General features: G+C 39.9%; 1 protein-coding gene across 1 annotated transcript in view; it reads right to left on the bottom strand.

The window, feature by feature from the left end:
• The window catches only part of CALY (calcyon neuron specific vesicular protein), a 45,200-nt gene extending 30,135 nt beyond the window's left edge, over positions 1 to 15,065 (bottom strand). Inside the window, exon 1 of the mRNA XM_089680030.1 lies at positions 14,909 to 15,065. The gene's annotated coding sequence lies outside the window, so the exon portion shown is untranslated. The remainder of the gene's footprint in view (positions 1 to 14,908) is intronic.
• Positions 15,066 to 26,437: the final 11,372 nt, after the last annotated feature.

Raw genomic sequence — 26,437 nt, 5'->3', positions numbered from 1 at the left:
CTTTGCATGTGATGACTGATTGGCCAATCAGTGATCACATGATCGGGACCTCGTACAGATGTCCCGTCCGACGATCGGTGTTTCACTGTGTCCGGAGGACACAGCGGGCACTGGATCGCGGTGCTGCGCGCTCCCAGGGAGCGCGCACAAGCAGGATGCGGGGAGGCCACTTATAAACGGCCACCCGACCCTGCACTGCCACTGCCCGGCCGTTGTATATAAACGGCCGGGCGGTGGCAGTGCAGGGTCGGGTGGCCGTTTATAAGTGGCCTCCCCGCATCCTGCTTGTGCGCGCTCCCTGGGAAGTGGTTAAAGTGGTGGTAACCCCAAACCAAAAATGCATAATATTGCAGTTTACCTATTTTTAGATGGGTGCATTCATTTTCGCATTTAGGGGTTTTTTTTTCTATAATTTCACCTGTTGAATTTACCAGTAAGTCTCTTATTTTTCAACTTTAGTTAACAACCCAAGCTGTCCATGAAAAGTGCCAATTAGAGGGTTAAGACCCTCATTTACAACTGACAGGTAAATCAGTTTTTATTAATTTATTAAACTTTTTAAAAGAAACTGTTGCTTTAACTGCTTAAAAAGCATGATACATTACTGGGAGGGAACCAATGACAGAATGTTGGAACCAATGACAGAATGCATGGAAGCTGGAATCAATTTAAAGAACTAAGCTGCAAGTTGAACGGAAGGACCTCCATGGTGATTTTCTCTGAAATAATACCTGTGCCATGCGCAACTCAGGAAAGACGGGGAGATTAGAGAACTCAATGCATAGCTAAAGACCTGGTGTAAGAGGGAAGGATTTTGGTTTCTAGAGCACTGGGCTGACTTTTCATTGGGGTGCAACCTATATGCTAGAGATAGTTTGCACCTAAATGGAAGGGGGTCTGCTGTGCTGGGGGAGAGGTTTATGGGAAGGCCAGAGGGGTATTTAAACTAGGATCAAGGGGGGAGGGAGAATTAGATAACGGGGTAGACAAATCAGACAGAGGTCATTACTTATTGGTGGGTGGAATGGGGAAAGATGGGGGGAGGGCTATGGCAGGTGATAAGAAGCTGCCCATATTACAAACAACTATTGGAATTGGTACCATTTGTATGAAAATAAAAAATATGCAAAATATGTGTGCACAAGGTGTCAATGGATTAAAGTGTTTGTTCACCCATGCCAGAAATCTGCCAAGCAAAATAGGTGAGTTGGAAGATTTGGTGCATGAACAGAACTATGATTTAATTGGTATTGCTGAATCTTGGCTTCATTCTTCACATGACTGGGCCATTAATATTCCTGGCTATGTTCTCTTTTGGAGAGACAGGGTAAATAGGAAAGGTGGTGGTGTCTTTCTCTATGTGAGAAGTGATCTCAGAGCGAGTGTGAAAGAGGACCTAGTTGATGGAGAGTGTGATGAGGCTGAAGTATTATGGAACTGCACATGGGGATGCGTACTACAAAGGTAATCATTGGAGTTTGTTATAGGCCACCCAGTGTTAATGAGGAGGTGGAGACTCAGTTCTTTGCACAGATCAAAAGGGCTGCAAGGCCTGGGACAGTGATAATAATGGGGGATTTTAACTACCAGGAAATTGACTGGAGTAATGGTACTGCAGGAACAGGTAAAAGGCAAAAATTTTTAAACCTACTACAGGACAATTTTATGGTTCAGATCATAGAGGCCCCAACTAGGAATGATGCTCTAAAAAGTGTGTAGTGAGCTCAAAAGGAAAAAAGCTAATCTACAAGCAACTGGCACGAAATGGAAAGCCCACTTCATCCACAAAAAACATATACAAAAAGGTGCAGCGCTAATGTGTAAATCATAAATTAAAGTAAAGCAACTAGTAAAACATTAGAATAATATATCATTTATATTGATGATTTTTTTAAGTGCATAAATGAATAAAATTATAAATAACAAAAAGTCCAAAAATGAAGTGTCCAAAAGTGTTAAATTATAACGAATGAGATGGAGTGACATCTAGTGAAAAGTATATCCATGACAATCCTTCATCCTAATGTACTCATCAGAAGCAAAAAGCAAATGAGCTTTTTGTACAGCAACTCTTCCAAAAGATATAACCCCTCCGTGGTCGAAATGGATATGTATCAACTACAGTCGGGCTCTATGTGGAAATCCCTCTGAAAAAAGTATAACTTCTCAACGGCATCACTCGGCCCCTGGTACCTGGTAATCTCAAACCATGCACAGCTTATTACGAATGTTTATATAAAAGAACATCTGGGTAGCAGTGGCCATAACATGATTTCATTTATTGTTAGCTGTAAACAGCAAGCACACACGGGAAAAATAAAAACGCTCAGTTTAAGGGAGCTAATTTTCCAAGGCTGAGAGCTGCTCTCCAAAACTTAGACTGGGAGGGAATATTGGCATCAATGAACACAACACAGAAATGGGACTTCTTGAAAAAGACTATGTGTACACTGTAAAATATATTCCCATGTGCAACAAGTTTAAAAGGCTAAAAATCAAACCTATGTGGCTTACGGCCAAAGTTAAAAAAAAGCTATAGATAAGAAAAGAGCTTTTATTAAATATAAAAATGAAGAAACGCTATCATTGTTTAAACATTACAAAGAATATAACAGAATATGCAAAAAGGAAATAAAGGCCACAAAAATTGAAAACGAACAACAGATTGCAAAAGATAGCAGGAGCAACCCCCAAAAATTCTTCAAATATATTAATAGTAAAAAGGTTTGGTCCGAGCATGTAGGACCTTTACAAAATAATCTAGAGTGGGTGACTGGGAACAAAGAGACGGCAAATTTATTAAATACCTTCTTCAGCTCTGTGTATACAAAGGAGCATGGGAGCTCTTGTCCATAATGAACATGGTATTGACACAGCTCCAGATGATCCACATTGACTCACAATTGTAACAGTAATTATAGACCTGTTAGTTTAACTTCTATAGTTGAGAAGATACTGGAGAGTTTAATAAAAGATCACATAGATGAGTTCTTGTGGAAAAAAATATTTTAAGCAACAGACAGCATGGATTCATGAAAGACAGAAGTTGTCAAACAAATCCGATTTCTTTTTATGAGGAGGTGAGCAAAACCTTGGACAGAGGGGAGGCAGTGGACGTGGTATACTTGGATTTCGCAAAAGCGTTTGACACAGTCCCCACACACAGCTAATGTGTAAGGTAAAGTCTACGGGCTTGGAAAAATCTGTATGTAAATGGATAGAAAACTGGCTAAAATATCGTATTCAGAGAGTACTGGGTAATGATTCATACTCTGAATGGTCTAGGGTTGTCAGTAGTGTACCCCAAGGTTCAGTGTTGGGACCCTAACTTTTTAATATATTTATAAACTATATAGGGTCTGGGATTAAAAATCCCATTTCAGTCTTTGCAGATGACACCAAGCTGTGCAGTGGAAGAACGTCCTTACAGGATGTCTTCAATTTACAAGCCGACCTCAATGCACTGTTTAATTGGGCAACTATGTGGCAAATGAGGTTTAATGTTGATAAATGTAAGGTTATGCTCTTGGGGGCTAAGAATATGCATGCATCATACATACTAGGGGGAGTACACCTGGGGGAATCAATGGTGGAGAAGGATCTGGGGGTTCTAGTAAATCATTAGCTTAATAATGGCATGCAATGCCAAGCTGCAGTTTCTAAAGTGAGGAAAATCCTCTCATGTATTAAAAGAGGTATAGACTCCAGAGAAAGATATCATATTACCCCTGTACAAATCATTAGTTACACCTCATCTGGAATATGCAGTTCAGTTGGGCACCAATTCACAAAAAGAACATTGGGGAACTGGAGAAAGTACAGAGAGTGGCAACCAAACTGATAAGAGGCATGGAGGAGCTCAGCTATGAGGAAAGATTAGAGGAACTGAATTTATTCTCTCTTGAGAAGAGGGGGATATGATCAAGATGTATAAATGTGAACTTGGTGTGGAGTTATTCACCCTGAGGTCATTACAGAGGACAAGGGGGCACTCTTTACATTTGGAGGAAAATAAATGTAATTTCCAAACACGGAAAGGATTCTTCACAGTAAGAGCTATGAAAATATGAAATAGACTCTCTAAAGAGTTGGTTCTGGCCAGCTCAGTCGATTGCTTTAAAAAAAGGTCTGGATTCTTTCTTGGATACACAGAATATAACTGGATACTAACATTTATAGGTAAGGTTGATCTTGATCCAGGGAATATCCGATTGCCTCTCGGGGGATGAGGAAGGATTTTTTTCCCCTGTAGGAGCAACTTTAATCATGCTTTCCTGGGGGTTTTTGCCTTCCTCTGGATCAACTGTGGGTGTAGGATTATAACTTTTTTTTTAATGGTTGAACTGGATGGACTTTTGTCTTTTTTCAGCCAGACTAACTATGTAGCTATATGTAACTATGTGATTAGAGGAAGTTTGCTATGATTTGTTAGTCAAGTTTATATAAATCTGCTAATGCATCTTACCCTGTCTGCCTACCCAGAATGACAATACTGCTGTTCCAGGGTGGCTCTGTTGCTCTTCCAGTAAAGTGGAGTCACCCTAATACAGGAAGTGTGTTACTAGTGAATTGAATATAGCACCCTCATAGTTTAGCTAGGGAGAGCTAGAGTCCTGATTATCAGTGAAGAAGGCTGAGTAGCAGCCTGGGTGTAATAGCCAGAAGGTCAAATTGTGGTCTGGCTGGCCCCTCTGGTATTTCCCCCTGCTCTAGGGCTTTGGAGGAAGGCCCTAGAGGCAGTGGGTGGATTTGAGGAGTGAATGGCTTGCACTCTTGAGTGACCCTGGCTAATCCCCAACAGGAGGCTGGAAAGGGGCCAGGACACCCTTAAAAGTGTTGGAGCCTGCTTAGCTACAGGGGAGTTTGGGTGAAAGATGTGAGGCTGAAGGCAGGAGGCTGCAAGGAGGGTCAATGGGATGGGGCCTACCTGCAGGCCTGGAGCTGGAAAGGAAGAAGCTCAGACTTTCACTGGGCCCCAGAGTGAGGACCACCTGTATGGCAGGGAAGGGGCAGCCCATCTGGAAAGGCCTTGTAGCAACCACCAACCCACCAGTGGTACAGGGGAGAATCTGAGTGAGTACCCCTGGGCAGATAGGGGAAGGAGCACTCTGGTTGGAAACCATATTTGCTGCCTATTTGGGACTGTCCACTTTTAAAGTAACAGGCACCAGATCCCCTGTTCAGGGATACCTCCAGATTGCTGGGTGAAGAAGGAGTTCATCTAGGGTTTGGAGTGGCACATTAAAGAGACACTGGCTAGCTCTCCAACAAAGACTATGCTTCAGAGAAGACTTGTAAAATGTTCTAGGAAGTTGTCCTCAGTTTATCAGTTCCCTTAGGCATCCTGTACACCCCTAACCCTATCTCAGTTCAAATACCCTAAATAAAATAACAAAACCAAAGCTCAAGGACTGATCTCTGACTCTGGATGCAAGTCTGTGTGAAGATGTGTGATGCCTGGCTGTGCAGGACTATAGGGGGAACCAAATCTTTTAGTGACTCCAAAGGGGGTAGTGCTACATGAAAATTAAGGGGGGAAGCCTAAAAAGAGAAAACAAATGTAGCCACGACATTTAAATATTGGTAAACAGCAATATATTTAGGTTTTGTTTTAGGGTGTAATGCTGCTGTAAGCAAAATTGATGGCATAATCTCTGCTGTCCCTTAGAAAGGAACTGCCCTATACAATGTTCTCATTTAACCCAATAGTAAGAATGGCCCTCCAGAACCACTAATCCACATAATCTGCCAAAGTTACACGCAGGATTATAGTTAAGGGTATGAAAACAACCTAACAAGTGTATGCACATAAAGGTTGTATTTTTCAATACACCAAAGGAAGCCTAGCATGTCCTAGCATTTGACATGAAACTCAGTCTCTATAGCATATTGTACAATCTTGACTTTCGTGACTTCAGGTGAGCGCAAAGAAAGAATGTATGAGGCACGGTATATACATTTATGTTGTAAGGGTTGCCTTAATGTAACTCTAAAACCAAAACAGATATGCTTGTCATATATTCTGCACAAATGATAACGTGCAAATTACACTCTATAGATCACATTCTACCGTATCTTTGCATGAACAACTCATTAGCACCTTTGAGACAAGTTATATTTCCTTGTAGTCAGGTGATGTGTTGGTTTCCACGCTTAGGCGTTGTGCTCATGGGAGTTTATAGTTCAGTGCCATTCACTTAGGATAACTAATGTAGAAAATAACCGTTATTGCATGCCTATTTAGCTACATAGCTATCAAACTAGTTTTTGCAGTTGCTCAAAGAAGTTACTTGGACCATATATAAAACAAGCATAACCAGAAAGGGGCAACATTCAACTAAAACACTTCTAAAGAGGTTAAGTAATTCACAACCTAAGATTCAATTTTTTGCTCTTATCCAAACTATAATATTAAATACAGTGTTATTTGACAAATTGCATGTACATAATTTTGCCTTGACATACTGTATTTTCAAAAGCATATAATTAAAATAATCAAGTAAGTTAGGAGAACCTCAAGGACATTATCATAGAAAGAGGCATTCATTACAATTTAGGACAAACGGGGGAAAGCCAAGTTGTGGTACCAGGTCCCCTATTAATATCAAGGTTACAAACAAAACTGGCACCTAAAAATTTTTTAGGTGCCATTAAACATATACAAAAGGATGCAAACAAACCAAACAGACAGTACATACAAATTAATCAAGTGCATTATGGTTCAAGTGTCCATTATCACTATTTTTTAATTTGTATATAATTTCTGTTTCAAGATCTACAGTATGTAATAAAGAGTGGCTTTTATTGTATCGTTTTGTATGCTTGTTGAATGGCACCTAAAAAGTCCCAATTATTTTTCTTTTTTTTTGTTCTTGTATCATTGAAAGAGGAACATAGGTCAGGTAATTCAATCAATCAGGGGTCTCAGCCAATTCAGATATGAGTTTATTCTGACACACAGCTAGTACTATAATGCAACACGATTAAATGAGATTTTGGAGTAGTTTAGGAGAAATTTGCTAAAGCTAATAAGAGTTACAAACATGGTTTTCAAGGACTTGTGTCTCCATTTGTCCAAAAATAGGCAGATTATGCACAAAAATATAAATTCTGCTTACAGCTAGCCATGCCAGGCAATCTTCAACTACACTAAAGGTCCACCATGATAAAAATGGTCAGTTTCTGTTTTCACACTCTTTGGAAATATAAAATCTAATCCTAGAAGGGAAAATACATATTGAAAGTTCTCTTGTAGGTAGAAAAGACACCCTCCACCAAGAAACTATTAGTCATTAGAGGTCTTCCTGCTTGTAACCCCTGCTAACTGGCAATTTTAAAACTACAAAGCAGATCTGAGGCTACCACCAAAAAAAAAAAAGTGACACAACTAGCCCAGGAGATCAATCATGTCTCAAATCTAAATATTCTGAAAATAATTTAATTTCCCATGCCAGGCTGTATTGCATCGAACAAAGCTGACCAACTCTGAAAGGTGTATGTACAGAAGGATGCAGCTCTAGAAGTACAACATATGCATAATTCACAACAGAAATTAGTAAAAATGCCCTCAGTTTTTGAGTAGCACTATATAGCGTAGCTCAGCTAAATTGGCATACAGCAAATCTGTGCAGAACTGGAGCATCCAAAGAATTAGGAGCCACAGGATAACAATAAATGTGAATAGCAATATACATGCCTGAACTGTACAGGAGCTCACTAAGGTCCCTTCAACAATCTCGGAGTATTGTGAGCAGCGCTTTGCTTCCTCGTGTCAGTTTGGCTTCCTAAATGATTCGTAGGGAAATATTCAAGAATCAGCAGCACGTGCAGAAGTACAGTTAAAAGGGAGCACAGATCCACAAAATGGATGCAGCAAAAACAATGAGATCTTGCATTGCAGTTCCTCAGGTACAGCTTCCTCTTCAGCAAGGAGAATGGTGAGCAACACAGTAGTGACATCACCAAATATCACTCCAAATCCCTTGGAGTAGTACTCAGAGGCACAGGTGCCTTACTGTAGATAATCTCACATTACAGATATACAGCTACCAGTCTACAGTACAAGAGTGCCTAGGCACAGGAAGTACACTGATATTTTTCAGGAGGAATTCCAGGCAAAAGTAGATTTGTAAAGGTACTGCTTGGACACAAAGTGGACCTGAACTTGAACGTAAAGATTTGCTATGTTATCAGGGAATTTTAGAAAATGATAAAATGCACATTTTGTCTTGAATTCATTCTGAAAATGATATTATATCTGCAGTGTGAGATCTAAGGCCTCTAACTACTAGTCTTGTGAGATCTGGAATGAAATTTGGTCATGTCACCACTGTTTTGCTCTGATAGATAGCAAAACCCTGCCTCTACCAAGATGGCCACATCCATACAGAGACAGTGCAAAAATGGAATAGTAAGTCAGTACTAGGTCAGTTCAGATCAACTGCAGGAAGCCTTTAAGCAAAACCCATGACCAGTCCTTTTGCCCTCTAAATTAAATGTCTAAATTTTTGGCACAGCTTCCAGAGCTCATTCTCCCTTTAACATTCATATATATTTTTTAAAAGATGGTAAACCTTCACATTTTGAGTTCAGCTCTACTTTAAAGTGGACATTCACTCTCTCAATCAACATTGACTATTTTTAATCCTTATGCTACTAACATTAGTAAATAGTTAAGTATATCTATATCATATTTACTTATTTTAAACATTTTTATTTATATTTCTTCTGTGACTTCCTGGTTTTCATGCCTAGGAATTGCCTAGGCAAAATGATGTCATACTTCCCAGGAGTCTTCAGGAAGGGAGGAGGGGTTTTCTCAGCTAAACACACCTTGCTATCTGCATGCCTGAGTTAAAAGGCAGATGGATTCCAGGAAGTAAATGCTACATGAATCAGCCTTGCCCTTACTTCAAGTGGAACATCACCCTCTCAGTCAACACTGACTATTTTTAATCCTTATGCTGCTAGCATGAGTAAATAGTAGATAAGAAATATATCAGATTTACTTGTTTTATACTTTTTTTTTTTTTACATTTCTTCAGTTTCTTCCTGGTTTCCATGCCAGGCAAATGTCATACATTCCAGGAGTCTTCAGGAGGGGAGGAGGGAATTTCTTAGCTAAGCACACCCTCCTGTCTGTATGCCTGAGCTAAGGGCAGATGGATTCTGGGAAATAAATTCTACATGAATCATCTGCCCTTACACAAGATGGCCATGACTGGAAATGCTTGAGGGTGTTTTTCAATGTAATTTCTCAGCAAAATAAAACATGGAGACATGGATGAATGAGGGAGTTGGCGTTGACTATTAAAAATTAATTAAACAGCGTTTTTGGTTTGGGGTGCTCAGATACAGTGTAGTTCCACTTTAAGATGGCCATGGCCAGAAATGCTTGGGAAGAAGTTATTTCTCAGCAAAATAAAGCATGGAGACATGCATGCATGGAAGAGTTTGCTTTAAATTTTAAAATGAATTAAATAGTGTTTACAAACTCACATGCATAATGTATCTTGCAAGTCAAATCCTGAACCACGGCCGCTCAGGGCTGGAGGAGATGCAGGACGTTCCGAGACCCCTGTTGGTATAGGGCGGAAGTGATGTCAGCTTGAGGGAGGACTGCCTATACATCTCCAGAACTGTGAGCACCGCAAGCAGCCTTGGTTTTGGATTTGACATGCAAGATATATTATGTACTTTTGACATGTGGGTTGTTATAACATTCATAAACTGTTTGTTTGCCCATTGCTGCACTTCTTAGATGGCGCTTCCCTGTCTTTGTATTCTGGGATCACACAGGAACAGTGGGGGAAACCGCATTCCTCTTCAAATTGAAAGCAATTCTTTGCAGTGCGATTTGAGCTCATTCATTTTGTATGGGCTAAAATCGCACCACAAAGGTACTGGATTCAGGAGAATTTGCATGACTACAAGTACTCATGCATGCACTCGGTATCAGCAAAGATACTGGTGTTGTATGGGTACAACCCTACTTCCTTACTTCTTTCCTTCATTCTTTCCTCCCTCCCCTCCTTTCATTTCCTTCCTTCCTCCGTCCATTCCCTCCCTCCCCCCTTTTTCTTCCTTCCCTTCCTTCTTCGCACCCCTCCCTTCCTTCCTCCATCCATTCCTTCCTTCCCTCCCCTTTTTTCCTTCTTCCATCTATTCCCTCCCTTTTCTTCCTTCCTTCCTCACCTCCCCTTTCTTCCTCCATCCATTCCCTCCCTCCCTTCCTAACTTCCTCCCTTCCCTCCTTTTCCTTCATTCCTTCCTCCATCCATTTTCTTTCCTTCCCTCCCTCCATCCCCTCCCTTCATTCTTTCCTCCCACCCCTCCTTCCTTCCCTCATTCATTCCCTCTCTCCCTCCTTTCCTTTTCTTTCTTCCTTCCCTCTATCAATTCCCTTCCTTCTGATATAAGGGGGTACAGGTTCTGTTTATTCATCCCAATCTAATGATAGCCCAACATATACTAGTGCTCCTTGTTCACTCCCTACTGACACTGTCCACCCCCCCCACAAAAACATTGTGAAAAAATAATACAAATAAATTGTAAAAAATAATTTAAAAATTAGATAATAAAAATTAAAATATTCTGACACCCACGTCATTGCTCTACTGATACCACCCACTGACCACCCAAAAGCATTTTGAAAAAAAATTATAAAAATAATAAAACTTAAATTTGTAAAAAAAAAAAATCATAAAATTGTACAAAAAAATAAAATAATACTAATAAAAATGAAGAACTACTGATACCACCTACTGACACCATCCTACACATACTACCCACCGCCATACACTCCGCACTCCTCTCCCTGTACATATTACCCACTGTCATACACTCCACACTGTACATTCCTTATTTAACATTACCTCATTCTGCACTATAGAAGTCATCTCAGACACTATTTAACACCTTTTAAGCCATGCCCAATTTTTAGCACAATTTAAAAACACACCTCTCCTCTCTCATCCCTTCCTCTCTCTCTCCTTCTCCTCTCTCTCTCTCAAACCCCTCCTCTTTTTCACCCTCTCACTCCCCTCTCTCTTTCACTTCCCCCACGTGGCAGCCATCTTTAAACCTGAAAGTGCCCAGTGGCTTCTACGGAAAGAAGCCGGGAACATTCATGCAGCCGGGAACATTCATGCAGTCTTTGCTGCAGTAAATATTTAAATGCCCCTTCTATGCAGCTGCGCTGCAATATGTAGGTAGGGTGTTGTGTGGGTGTGCTTGAGTGTAGGCAGGGGCACAGGGGGCCCCATTATCTCTTACTGCCCAGGGGCCCCCATGAGTTGTCAGTCCGCCCCTGTTTCAGGCCCATCTTCAACTGTAAGACAGATGTCTTTGCATTCTCTTCGCACATGTCAATATGATGCAGAATTCATATTCATAGTTGGCTTGATGACTGCAAACTGCCCATGTCATGGAGCAGCAAAGCAACCCAAAACATTTCCACTGTCATTCTTTACAAGTCGTATGATGCAACCCAATGACAGCATGGCAAGAGAATAAGCTCAAACACATCAACTGCTATATCGCCCCCCTCCCCCGTGCATGTTAAATTCGTGCAATATCGTCTGGATTATAGCAGCATGCACTATAACATCAACTGTTGCAAGTGTTATCTGAAGATCCCACAATTCAATTTTCAGGTTCCTGGAGACTTCTTTTAAAATCAAATATTCAGCTCTTGGGCTGAACTTGCTGGGCCGGACCGTCCTGGACAAAACAGCAGTCATTTGAAATCTATGCCATTTGTTGATTATTTTTCTCACAATGAATGATTGATTTCATATAGTTTGGGAATCTTTTTAAATCCCTTGCCAGACTCATAGTCTTCTTTCTGCAGGCCTTAGAGGGTTCTATTGATCTTGGCATTATAACACTATACACATCAATAGCAAAGAGCACCAGCCCCTAATTATCTGAGGTTTAAATAAGAACAGTTCCACCTGCATACTTTCTAAGGAAGTTGCAATCATTGGCACCTAATATGGAACAGCCAATTCTAATTTCACGGATTTTAAGTGATAGTAAATGTATTTACTTTTTCCATGTGACAAATCTTCATTTTCATTCAGTAAATAATAGAAATGATTACACAATGCTAATTTTATGTGCATTTGTTCAAAAATATTTCCTTGCTTATGAGGCACAGTTTAAAAAGAAGAGCTAATGTTTACCTGTTCAAATATATAAAATGCCTAAAAGTTGACATTTCCATGTAGTATACTTATTTTTCACAGACTGTAAAATTGCTTGCAATTGCCAGTTTATTCACTAGCAATTGCTACACATGTAGTTTCATAGATATTGGAAAAATAATTTACCCGCGCTATGGATACCGTATACCCATGCAACAAATAACTTAAAACTAAAACAGGTTGTTGCTGTTATACTGAGTAAAAACACTTGAAATACTCAAAATTGACCCCCAACAGCACTACCTAAAACATATAATCAGAACCATGGATGTGCATTTATATCCCCTGTGCAACACCATAAATCATTCTGCTAATGAATGTCCAAATATGATGACATTTGCTATAAACGAATGCAATATGTAAATCAGTGTCTAATTAAAAGGTGATTTGTCCCACTCCTCAGACACAGTGCTCCAAACACAAACAAAGACAGGGAGTGCTCTACAGTGTGTTCTCTCCAGAAGATCTACACAGATTTCACACCATACTCACCAGAGGATTTGGATTCCTTGTGTGAGCAAGATGGCTCCTGATGACATCATTTCCTATGATGAAACGCGTTGGATAGTAACTTCCAACACAGAAAATACCTGGTGGTCATCCTTAATATGTTTTCTAAGGTAAACACTGCTTGTATTATGTAGGTTCATTTCTTTTATGTTCGCTATGTGCTGGATCTCTTTCCTTCTTCCCCACTGTTGGATATGGAGCATCCGTCTTAATTTAAGTCAGGACAACTACTTAGACTGGGATAAAAAGGGGAGAGCTGTAGAGCACATGAAAGCTCACACAAGGAGTCAAAGTCCTCTAGTGAGTTTGGTATGAAATCTATGTAGACCAGGTCTTCTGTGGAACACTTTCTGTCCAGTGTTTGAAGCACACAGTCCTGTGTCTGGTTGAGTGGGAATATCACCTTTAAAAGGACACTGATTTATATATTACATTGTTTTTCTAGCAAAATGTCATCATATTTGGGCATGCAGTTGCATGTAGTTGCAAAAAAAAAAAAGTTGGATTACACAAATCTGGAGTATTGTGCTACTATTAGTGTTTAATTGCCTCTACACGCTACACTCCTTCCCTATAATTAGCGATTGCTAGCAGGGATGAGCTGGATTCAGTCCAAACTCAGTTGAATCTCAGTTTGGTCAAACCTGTGGGAAGCTGTCATATGATTGCATCCTTGCAGACCTGGACAGCTGTGACTGAGGTTTTCCCCACCCTGCAGCTGCATGTATGCAAAGGGGCGGAGATGCTTGTGATGTCATTGTCCTACTATAGCCATATGGCTATACCAGGTCAACGACCTATCTCTATGGCCATCTCTCCATATTAGATCAATGAGGTCAGGAGCATACCCGGCTCTTTTGCATATTCAGCTGTGGGGTAGGGAATGCCCCAGCTGCAGCTGACTGAGCCAGCAGAGATGGAATCTTGTGACAATGTTCTGCCGAACTGCGTTTGGCCCAAATCCAGTTCTGCCCTAATGGCTGGGTGATCATGGATGATGATCGCTCTAGCAAAATTCACTCACAGTATTTCAGACTTAAACACTGAACTACATTAGGATGTTTCACATCTGTTCTACAAAGTGCCAAACACTTCCTTATTCATTTCTCCCAAAGGATCAGAATTGACTGTATTGTGGTTTTAGGCAATTCAATCCAGTGTTGTACATTGGCCTTCGCTCCTGGCAACTGAATCACAAAGCACTGACTGCTTCAAAATCCCTAAGACAGGTTTGGAATTTGTTGCTTTATAGATTGCTTCTAAAAATGCAAATCAGGGCCTGATATGAGCTGCTGCCTCTGTAGAGATTTTAGAGAATGTTTAATGATGAAATAAGGTTACTATGGCCTTAAAAGTGGCCAGACTATTGAGGTTTATTGGTAGAACATAAGCACAAAAAAAAAAAAAAAAAAAAAGAATGGAGTAGACAGAATTATCTAAGCCTGGCTGTAATCAGCATACAAAGTCGATTACGAAATTATCAAGCAGACATTATGCATTTTATATATCTATGACAATTCAAGGGTAAATTCAAAAAGCAATCACATTTCACTGGAACAGGGAATCAGCCAATGTAATGGATCTGCGATGTTCCACACAGGGTTTAGGATGACATCATATGACATAGACCTCTTTAAATACTGCAGTTGTGGAATAACATCAAATGCAGTGAAAAATTCTGCCAAATATTCATGCACATAGAAAGAAATCATCCATTAAGCAAGTCGGTATACTGTCAACTGTCAAAATGCAAACCAGTTCAGGCACGTTACATAATGCTCTGCTTTTGGTCTACAAGAGGGCTGATGCCATGCCAAAAACATTTTCTGATACAAATGCAAAATTAAAATTCACCTGAATCCATTTTCCACCATCTCAACAGCAAAGTAAAAAGCAACCATTACAACTACGAGCACAAGGGTGTCATGAACATGAATGGATGATTCACACTGGCTTTGTCCCCGTTCATAGCAATGTATAATGATCAGCAAGGGCTTTCATGGCTAGAGCACGTAAAAGGGATATAGAGAGGCAAACTGACAAAACCAAAAATGCAGCGATTGATAAAAATGAAATGCAAACTCCTTTCATGCAGAAAAAAAAAAAAAAACACATTACACGGCATAGTAAATGGTTAGAAATGAATGCCATCAACAAAGGGTCAATGTGTTCCACCCAGCCCCCCGAATTACCTCTCACCCGGGGATGCCTAGAGAGCGGATGTGTAGGATGCTCCTGTTAGGATGTATGTATATATGTCTGTGTATGTGTGCGTCTCTCTCTTCGGAAGGAATCTGATGGAGCCCGGTTGCCAAGGTGACGTTTTCTCAGACTGTCTCCCAAAAGGTGGGCTTAGGGAAAGCAGTTTCAATAAGCCTGACAAAGACAGCAAAGCCTGCAAGAATATCACTGGAGCAAAATCACGGATAATCTAAAGTAGGCTGCAAATAGTGCAAAAGAAAAAACATTACAAGATATCCTGTTATAGAAGCAGAGCTAATAACAGCAATAATACATAATAATAATACATAAGAGAAAACAGGTACAATACAATCATAAGCAAGCATAATAACACACATTTAAGAGAAAACAGGTACAATACAATAATAAACAGGTACAATAATAATACATAATTGCTGTAAAATGATAAAGATATAAGGATTCACTAAGTAATTGAGTGGGAAAATGAATACACAAGGCCACAAGCTTTAAGTGGTATTAAATGTAAAACCAGAAATGCAATATATTGTGTCTTACCGATCATTAGATGCGGTGGCTGTATTAGGTTTTTGTTTTTTTTAGGTTTTTTTCCCTGTTTTCACCTGGTGATCTGGCCAGTCACACACCTCCTATATTAGTGTGCCCCCACTCTGGATGAAGGAACACAGGAGGCACCTTTGAAAAGCAACATTGTCAGTCTGGGGAGAGGGGGAGTGTTGGATGTACTAGCAGATTTAAGCACACTAACAAATTGTAGCCAAACTCCAGCTCGCTTTGTAAGCAGTTATAGCAAACAGTATTTTACCCTTTGGGATAAAGATTTGACATAAATAAATCTGATCATTGTAAGCATCCGTGCCAGTGTTGAATGGTTTTGTCTCACCCTTGTAAATTATGCATTTGCAGGAGAGCTTGTTCTTTTTTAAAACAACAGACTTACTGGCTGGATCACCAGGGAGAATGAAAGCCTAAAAAGAAAACTAATGCAGCCATCACATCTAAGAATTGGTAAGCTGCAATATAATAAATGTTTGCTTTTGGGTTTAATACCACTTTAAAAAGGAACTTCAGCATTACATTTAGGACCCCTTTTTCAGTTGCTTGTTTTCCTTGTATTTTAATGCAATTTGAGTGTAAAAAAAAATACAAATTCATAGCATTAAGACCAATTTACACAAGAGCAGTGACTGGTGGTTTTCTGCACTGGAAGAGTGCCATTCATCACTAGGACACATAGAAAACTATTTTTTATATTTTTTATATGGCTCATTCTCGCTACAATGTAACCCAGGGGTACGGTGCAGTTAGGTGCGATAAAATGCAGACATGCTGCATAATATTGCACCTCATTGGATGGTACCACATGTCACCACACAGCAAGCACAACGCACACTACTCCTGTGGAATGACATGTAAGAAGTGGTTACTTTATTGAAGTGTACAAAGTTCCCCCCCCCCCAAAAGAAAAAGGAGCTGTGTGATGCAGTAAAATATGCATAACACCCCAGCCCCTCCCCCCGCCGCAAATCACTGCAGCCCAAAACATAATCCAGTTTATTGTGTGGGTAAGTGTGAATGGGCCTTTAAGGCTGCACTACAGGGAAAGGAAAAGTTCTCCCTTGTAGTGGGGCTGCTCCTGCACTTCAAGGTTAAATGCTTGTTTTGGACTGGGGGCCATGAAAAGCACTTTTATTTACCCCAACCTCTGCTCCCGCAGGCTCCCTCCATGCTGTAAGACCAGCCCCAGCCTTTTCTCCCCTTTGCTCCAGTTCCCTGATAACATCAAGTCCAACGGCAAGCCCATATTCCTGCACTGGATGTGAGGACACCTAGGGGTTTATTTACTAAACCTGGTTGACTCAGAATCTTGTCCACTTCTGCATAAAAACCAATCAGCTTCCACGTTTTATTGCTGAAGCTTAACTGAACATGCTGAGGTTAGAAGCTGATTGGCTACCATGCACAGGTGCCCAAGATTCTGAGTCAACCAGTTTTAGTAAATCTCCTATCTAGGGTCCATGGAAAGGAGGATTGGGGAAGTAAAATTTTTTTTCCCCACATCCTAGACCTAAATGAGCATGCAACCCTTGTGGTGCAGGAGCAGACCCACTGAAAGGGAGGATCTTTCCTTTCTCCAGAGATCAGCTTTAAGCTGAAGTGTAATGTATTCTTAACAAATTATGTATGCTTACCCTTTGTTAAGGATATCTATTAAAAAGGACACCTCTATGAAGTTCAAATTGTATTTAAATCCAAAACAAAGATGTACATTTATTGCAGTTTTGAGTCCTTAGATATGGTAGATGCATTAATTTTCAATTTTCCCTTTTTTTCACCATACTTCTTTATTAGGGTGGCTACACTCACTCCTCTGCTGTATCTATGGAGGGGCAATGCAGCCACCCTTAGGCAGTAGCATTGTCAACCTAAAGGAGAGGCGAGTGTTAGGCCCCATGTACACGGGACATTTCTGAACGATGGAAATTGACTGCTGGAAAACGTAGGTTAAAAAAAGTCTGCTAAGCCGCGTTTGCATAATGTGTTTATGCGCGTTTGCGTTTAGAAGCGTTTTTTTTAAAGATAAGCACAGGAGAACCTCCCAACTGCCCAGAATGCACTGAAAAGTGGTAAATTATTAACTATTTCAGACTGTTTCAGAAAAATACACACAGTAGAAGCACAGACAGCAGTATGTGTTGAGATAATTAGGTGTGAGTTGTTCATTAACATTTCTTTTGTTTCCAAGGGTGGGAAGGTGTCTGCTGGAGTGAGTCATTAAGGTCACCTGGCAGGGGTCTTCATGAGGAATTTGAAGTGTGAATGGTCATTAACATATCTTTTGTTTCCAAGGGTGGGAGAGGCCTGGGTGTGAATTGGTCATTCCAATTTGTGACAAGCTTGGTGTAACATCCTGTGTTAAGTGTTTTGTCCATCTCAGCATCTTGAAAACTCTTTGCATGCATATTTCATGATGAAAAAAGGCTCTGGAGAGCATTGGGAACTGGAAGAGTTAAAAAAAAATTTAAACCGCAAACGCTTATAAACGCGATTTGCCGCGTTTAGAAGCGTTTTGCGTTTGAAACACTGATAAAAATCGACGTCTGCACGCAAGTTTGTTGTGTTTAAAAAAATGACTGTAAACTCAACTGCCTGTAAACGACTGTAAACAAAGATGTATACATGGACACATAGGAAAACATTAGGGTGAGTTCAGGGGCTGCTGAAAAAAACGCTGAACATCTCCTAAACGTGAGTTTATCAGCTGCAGTGTACTTGAGCCCTTAGATGGAATAGTAGATTTAGATGACTAACAAATTAAAGTCAAACTCTAGCGAACACCTTTTAAGTAGTTACAGAAACAGTTTATTTTCTTTTGGGATAAAGGTCACTCCTGCGTATGGCAGCTCATTGTACATTACAGTCTTGTTCTTCGGTTTAGATACCTGTCAATCTGACAGTTAATTTTTGTTAATTTAAGTCTTGACAGCAGCTAATTTTGATGTATACTTTTTCCTACTCACGAAAATATACAGTATATTGCCACAAGTATTGGGACCCCAACCCCCAAAAAAAAATTAGATTCAGATATTCCAATTGCCTCCATGGGCACAGGTGTATAAAATCAAGCACCTAGGCATGCTGACTGCTTCTACAAACATTTGTGAAAGAATGGGTCGTTCTCAGAAGCTCAGTGACTCCAAGTGTGGTCCCGTGATAGGTTGCCACCTGTGCAATATGTCCATCCATGAAATTTCCTTGCTACTAAATATTCAACTGTTAGTGGTATTATAACAAAGTGGACGCAAATGCAAACAGCAACTCAGCCACGAAATGGTAGGCCAAGTAAAATTACAGAGCGGGGTCAGCGCACAGTGCGCAGAAGTCACCAACTGTCTGCAGAGTCAGTAGCTAAAGACCTCCAAACTTCGTTTGGCCTTCAGATTAACACAACAGTGCATAAAGCTTCATGGAATGGGTTTCTAAGGCCGAGCAGCTGCATCCAAGCTTTACATCACCAAGCAATGCAAAGCATTGGATGCAGTGGTTTAAAGCACAACACCACTGGACTCTACAGCAGTGAAGATGTTATCTCTTGAGTGACAAATCACACTTCTAAGTCTGGCAATCTGATGGACTTGTCTGGGTTTGGCGGTTGCCAGGACAACAATACTTGCCTTAATGCATTGTTCTAAGTGTAAGGCTTGGTTTCCCCCTCAATTATGGTGTGGGGTTGTTTTTCAGGGTTTGGGCTCTGCCCCCTAATTCCAGTGAAGAGAACTCTTAAGGCATCTGCATACCAAGACATTTTGAACAATTTCATGCTCCCAACTTTGTGGAAACAGTTTGGGGATGGCCCCTTCCTGTTCCAACATGACTGTGCACCAGTGCACAAAGCAAGGTCCATAAAGACATGGGGTGTTAGGGGTGGAGTAACTTGACTGGGGTGCACAGAGTCCTGACCTCAGCCCGATAGAACACCTTTGGGATGAATTAGAGCAGAGACTGCGCGCCAGGCCTTCTTATCACTGGTCAAACATTCCCATAGACACGGTGTATAAAGGGCAGCGCTTATATAAATTCTGAAATACATAAATAGTGGTAATACAAAAAAATGTCCAAAATGGAAAACGAATCAGAAGATTATAGTCCCCAAAGGCTGTGATGAAACAGGGAAATTTCCAAGCATTGCTGACGTTTCACTAACCACTCGCATGCAAGACTTATCAGAAAGACATGACCCCCTGTGAAGAGCGGTCAATCTAGCTTTTTTTGTAGAACAACCAGGAAGGCTAGCAGGCGCAATCTTCCTCTGAATCCTTCGAGAGAGATAAGTAGAAGGTCCTCCTACAGCAATCCCCTATTGGGGTGACTTTTTCCACTCCAGATAGGTATATTGTCAAGACTTGTGGCGCTAAACATACAAAATAAATTGTTCCACATAGTGTAAAATCCTTAATAAAAGATCCATTATTCAAATAAAATTGCACTCACATGGTAGTAGACATAAACATGCATGTACAAACAAAAAGATCAATTCTTTCCAGCATCCAAAATGGTGTGCACGTGGCTCCGCCCTACCCATTTCATCACAAATTACATCATCAGGGAAATTTACAATTGCAACCCAAAACACATTCTGCTACCTATCCTATGGAGATACCACGACAAGTGTGAGACTTTTTCACTGCCCATCCGCATAGAGGGCCCAAACTCCAAGCAGTACCTTCAGGCTGTAAAGGGCATAATTTACTCATCTGATTTCCTGACTATTAATCACATTTTTGAAGGATCTGAGGTTGCTAGAACAGTAAAAACAGCTGAAAAATGTCAGTAGACACCCCAATTTATTAGCGTAGAGGCAAGATTTCTTTTTTTGCAAAGACTTGGCGGGAGGCCTTGTCATTTATAATATAATGGTACCATCCCAAAAATAACTAAGTGTAAAGGATCATTTCCAGAATAACCCCCCCCCCCCTTCATGGAGGAGACCATGAAAAAATTAGGATTTTAAAAGGTGCTCTAAAACATAGCAAAACAGCAATGTAAATATTAAAATATTTTTTATTATACAGATTAAAAAAGGTTTATTTGTAAACCTATGTGTAAAAAAAGCATGCAATACCAACTACAGTACAATCAGTAGATATATGTTCTTCAAATCAAGAAAAACAAAGAGCAGATAAGTTTCGCCCAGAGAGAGCTTCCTCAGGATCCACTTCATTTTGCACACTTTATAATACTGTAGCTCATAAACAATACAATCAGTAAATTAGGACACACAAAATACAAAAAGGTAACATCATAACAACAGTGTTTTCCAGGTATTAGATCAACAGCATAGGCATACTGAGAATTATACTCCATAACACATTCTCTGCTAATCCTCTGGAGTATGGAGATGCCACATATGTGAGACGTTTTTCACAGCCAAAGTGCAAAGAGGGCTCAAAATCCAAGCACCTTCAGGCTTTTAAGGGCATGAATTAAGCATATGATTTCCTGACTCCCCATCACCTGACATGCCAGGACAGTAAAAATATCCACAAAATAACCACATTTTGGAAAGCAGACACCCCAATGCTTAGAGGCTAAGCTAATTGTGAAGTAGAAGGAAAATGATAAATGGTTTTCATAATTTCTTACAAATATCTGAAAAGTGTGGTGTGCATTTGTATTCGCCCCACTGAGCCAATACTTTGTAGAACCACCTTTTGCTGCAATTACAGCTCCAAGTCTTTTTGAGGATGTCTCTACCAGCATTGCATATCTAGAGTGAAATTGCTGCCCATTCTTCTTTTCAAAATAGCTCAAGCTCTCTCAGATTGGATGGAGAGTGTCTGTGAACAGCAATTTTGCCACAGATTCTCAATTGGATTTAGGTCTGGACTTTGACTGGCCCATTCTAACACATGAATATGCTTTGATCTAAACCATTCTATTGAAACTCTGTCTGTATGTTTAGAGTCATTGCCCTGATGGACGGTGAACCTCTGTCCCAGTCTTAAGTCTTTTACAGACTCTAATAGGTTTTCTTCTAAGATTGCCCTGTATTTGGTTCCATCCATCTTCCCATCAACTCTGACCAGCTTTCCTGTCTCTGCTGAAGAAAAGCATCCCCACAACATGATGCTGCCACCACCATGTTTCACAGTGGGGATGGTGTGTTCAGGGTGCTGTGCAGTGTTTGTTTTCCGCCACACATAGCGTTTTGCTTTTAGGCCAAAAACTTCAATTTTGGACTCATCTGATCAGAGCACCTTCTTCCACATGTTTGCTGTGTCCCCCACATGGCTTCTTGCAAACTGCAAACAGGACTTCTTATAGCTTTCTTTCAACAATGGCTTTCTTCTTGCCACTCTTCCATAAAGGCCAGATTTGTAGAGTGCATAACTAATAGTTGTCCTGTGGACAGATTCTCCCACCTGAGCTGTGGATCTCTGCAGCTCCTCCAGAGTTACCATGGGTCCCTTGGCTGCTTTTCTGTTTAATGCTCTCCTTGCCCAGCCTGTCAGTTTAGATGGACGGCCATCTCTTGGTAGGTTTGCAGTTGTGCTGTACTCTTTCCTTTTTCGGATGGTGGATTAAACAGTGCTCCATGAGATGGTCAAAGCTTGGGATATTTTGTTTATAACCTAACCCAGCTTTATACTTCTCCACAACTTTATCCCTGACTTGTCTGGTGTGTTATTTGGCCTTCATGATGCTGTTTGTTCACTAATGTTCTCCAACAAACCTCTGAGGGCTTCACAGAACAGCCGTATTTATACTGAGATTAAATTCCACACAGGTGGACTCTATTTACTAATTAAGTGACTTCTGGAGGCAATTGGTTCCACTATATTTTAAATAGGGGTATCAGAGTAAAGGGGGCTGAATACAAATGCACGCCACACTTTTCAGATATTTATTTGTAAAAAATTTTGAAACCATCTATTATTTTCCTTCCACTTCACAATGATGTGCCACTTTGTGTTGGTCTATCACATAAACCTGTTGCAACATGACAAAATGTGGAAAATCTCAAGGGGCATGAATACTTTTTCAAGGCACTGTAGATACAGAACATGTCACGCTTTAAAATTGCACACACTCATGGAATGGTGACAAACTAAGGTACTTAGACACTTAAAGGCCTTACAGGTTACCAGCTAAGAGTTACACAGGTCTGGTGCTAGAATTATTGCTCTCACTATAACATTTACAGCAATACCTCACGAGTGGTGCAAATATAATTTACATATGAGTGCATGACCTACGTATGTGTTCGCCTTTGTGTGCAAGCACGGTGGGGATGGAACAGCTTATTTTTTTTATTATTTATTTACATTTTTATTTGTACACAGTCTTCTTTTTTTATTTTCTTTCTTTTAATCACTTATTGCTTTGATTACTTATAGATATCACAAGGGATGAATAGCAGGAGCAATGACAGGTCCTCTTTATGGAGAGATATAGGCTCTATTAGAACTTAGACCTCTACTCTGCCCTTTAAAGCATCAGATCAAACCCAGATCTGTTTGACTGGATGCTTTCACAGGCCAGTAACAGCCTGTTTACATTAGACCGAAACCGGGAGTGAGAAAATGTTTGTCACAAACCAGCTTCAGTCTCAGGCTCCCCGATGGAGAGCTGCTTGAATCACTTTTACTTTATTCAGTATCACCGGCTGAAAAAGAAAGATTCAGCCACAGCCATTGTGCCGTAGGTACATCATTGGGTGACAAGTGGTTAAAATGCCAAAAGTTCCTCACTATGCAAATATGAGCCAGACTCCCCCTTTTCAGCTTTCTGTTAACATGTCTATGCAGAAAGCCTTTGGAGTTAAACACATTGAGAAAAAGTAATTTGAAATATCATACACTGGAATAACTGTTCCTGATAAAACAAGGGTGACATAAGGTCCTTATCTTTTCTTTGTTGCCCTTTGTGGCTTATTTTTACAACTTTACCCTATATCTGGCACATTTGCTGAGAACAAACTGTTTTAGATTATGTCTGCCTGTAAAATGGAAGAGGAACCCATCAAAACAGATATTTTTATGAAGTACACAAATTTAAAAGTTTGACACTTCTGTAGTAACTGCTTTGATGGGACAGGGTTTATATTATAGTCCCCTGCCATTCCTCCAGTTTACTTAACTCCTTACATACTCAATCTTTTGTCCTTTGCCTCATGGTTTTATGTTCAGTTATCTTACCAGCTTTGATAACTCCTGGGATCTTTAACCACAATACCCATTTTTTTCTAACTAAAACTGGAACGTACTATATAATGTATCATTCTTCACTATTTGTTTTGTCTAGTTTCCATATCTTTTCATTATGGACAAAATTCTTCACACAGTGTTTTTTCTTCCTCCAATTTAGGATCACAGGATGCGTAGGACGTTTGTATGACTAAACCAGTTGACCCGCAGCCATTGCCTAAATAATTTGTTTCCTGATCCTGTATCTGCAATGTATATATCTGCTATATATTTTGTGAAAAATCAATAAAAACTATTGAGACTAAAATAAAACATTGCCATTAGTAAAATAATCCTACTAAAATAATCCACAAATGACCTGACCAGATCGTTTTAACAGAAAAGTTTTTCATCACTTCTGGTCAACTGCAAGCTTTTAAATATTCTGTGAAGACCCTAAAACACAAGAGCTTAAATGAGTCCAAATACCTTGAAATACCTGGGAGATGGCCATTTTGTAACTGCAAAACAGGTTAACAAGGGTAGCACTATTGTTAAAGTGTTACTAAACCCAGGACCCTGCATTCACTATATCTGGTCCCCCACAGTACACACAACATGGAAGTGCAATTATTTTGGTAAATATAAACTGCTAAATTTCTTTTCTCATCAGCAGTTAGAGCAGACTTGTGATTTCTAGCAGAGCACTGGTTAAATATTGTAGGAGGAGTTTTCATTCTGCTTTAGGAGGATGCAGAATCCCTGACCTCTGTCTGGACAGTGCTGATTTGCCCTGTGCTTATCACATGCATTCTCTCATGGAAAAAAAAAACCTCTCTAGCAATATACACCTAACTGAGCATGTGCAGAGTGACTGCACATGATATGTCTCATCAGGAGAGGGGGCACTGGAAGAAGGGGAGGATCAGAAAAGACAGGATCAAACACAGTTTTTACACAATGCAGAGGATTAACCCCTTAGGTTCCACAGTGAGTATAACAAGCATGCTTTACTGTTAGAATTAAATAATTACTTGTGAGCCACTAGAAGTTTTCTTACTCTATGATCAATTAATTGCGTGCATAAAAAAATATATATAAAAAATATATATGTGAACTCCTAAAATATTACTAATTAGTTCATTGCGTGCTTTAATAAATTTAATAAAATATTAGATCGCCAGGTACTTATTACACCCTCTCCAGGTGTATGAATGTTAACTATAAATACCAATATTGTACCGCGCTCCAATATGTTCAACCTTATGTGATATTATAAATTACTAAATGTACCACCAATAATCTAATAATTATATAAATCAATTATACTTAAATATATAATTAATGTAAATATATAAATTAATTATTTAATAAATGTGAAAGAATTAATTAATTTTATAAAATATATAAGTGAAAAATATATATGAGAAAAAAATTGAATTGAATTGGGAATAACAGTTCAGTTCTTTGGGAATAAGATGGTGTTGTAGTTCAATCTAATCTGTGTGATGAGTCTGTGTTCACAGCGTGCACCTCTCTCTCCTTTCTCCTCTCCTCTCTCCTCAGCACAGCCTTCTCAATAGGACTTTCTCCGCTGGCTGCTTGGCTTATTCCTCCATATACGGAACATACAGAGAAGGGAAACAAAACATAGTGTCTTATCCGGGATAACGATTATTTATTAAGCTTTGATCTCCCACTCACATGGTGTAAATATAAGTAGCGCTTTGTATAAAATGTATCCAGGTCGTACTACAAACAGCCTTGCAGGTGTGTTTGCCTTCAATGAATATACTCGCCGTTCCTCTGTGGATGCGTGATGACGTCACCGCCCCTCCCCTAGGGCTTAATAAATAATCGTTAATTAATTCATTCTTTCACATTTATTAAATAATTAATTTATATATTTACATTAATTATATATTTAAGTATAATTGATTTATATAATTATTAAATTATTGGTGGTACATTTAGTAATTTATAATATCACATAAGGTTGAACATATTGGAGTGCGGTACAATATTGGTATTTAAAGCATGCTTTACTGCATACAGTGAAGGAAATAAGTATTTGATCCCTTACTGATTTTGAATGTTTGCCCACTCACAAAGAAATGATCAGTCTAAAAATCGAATGGTAGGTGTATTATAACACTGAGAGACAGAAAAGCAACAAAAAATTCAAAAGAAATGCATGTATAACAAATTATGCACCGATTTGCATGTTCATGAGGGAAATAAGTATTTGATCCCCTTCACAAAACATGACTTAGTACTTGGTGGAAAATCCCTTGTTAGCAATCACAGGTCAGACGTTTCCTGTAGTTGGCCACCAGGTTTGCACACATTTCAGGAGGGATTTTGACCACTCCTCTTGACAGATCCTCTCCAAGTCTATAAGGTTTGGTGGCTGAACCCTCCACAGATTTGCAATCGGATTAAGGTCTGGAGACTGGCTAGGCCACTCCAGGACCTTAATGTGCTTCTTCTTGAGCCACTCCTTTGTTGCCTTGTCCATGTGTTTTGGGTCATTATCATGCTGGAACACCCATCCACGGCCTATTTTCAATGCCCTAACTGAGGGAAGAAGTTTCTCACCCAAGATTTGATGGTGCATTGCCCTGTCCATTGTCCCTTTGATGCAGTGCAGTTGTCCTGTCCCTTTAGCAGAAAAACACCCCCAAAGCAGAATGTTTCCAGCACCATGTTTGACAGTTGGGATGGTGTTCTTGGGGTCATAGGCCTCCTCCTCCAAACACGGCAAGTTGAGGTGATGCCAAAGAGCTCGATTTTGGTCTCATCTGACTGCAACAC

The sequence above is a fragment of the Staurois parvus genome, unplaced genomic scaffold, assembly GCF_062004578.1.
Source record: "Staurois parvus isolate SC_StPar_1 unplaced genomic scaffold, SC_StPar_1.0 ptg000234l, whole genome shotgun sequence".
NCBI classification, from domain to species: domain Eukaryota; kingdom Metazoa; phylum Chordata; class Amphibia; order Anura; family Ranidae; genus Staurois; species Staurois parvus.
This window is presented reverse-complemented; position numbering and strand designations above follow the sequence as displayed.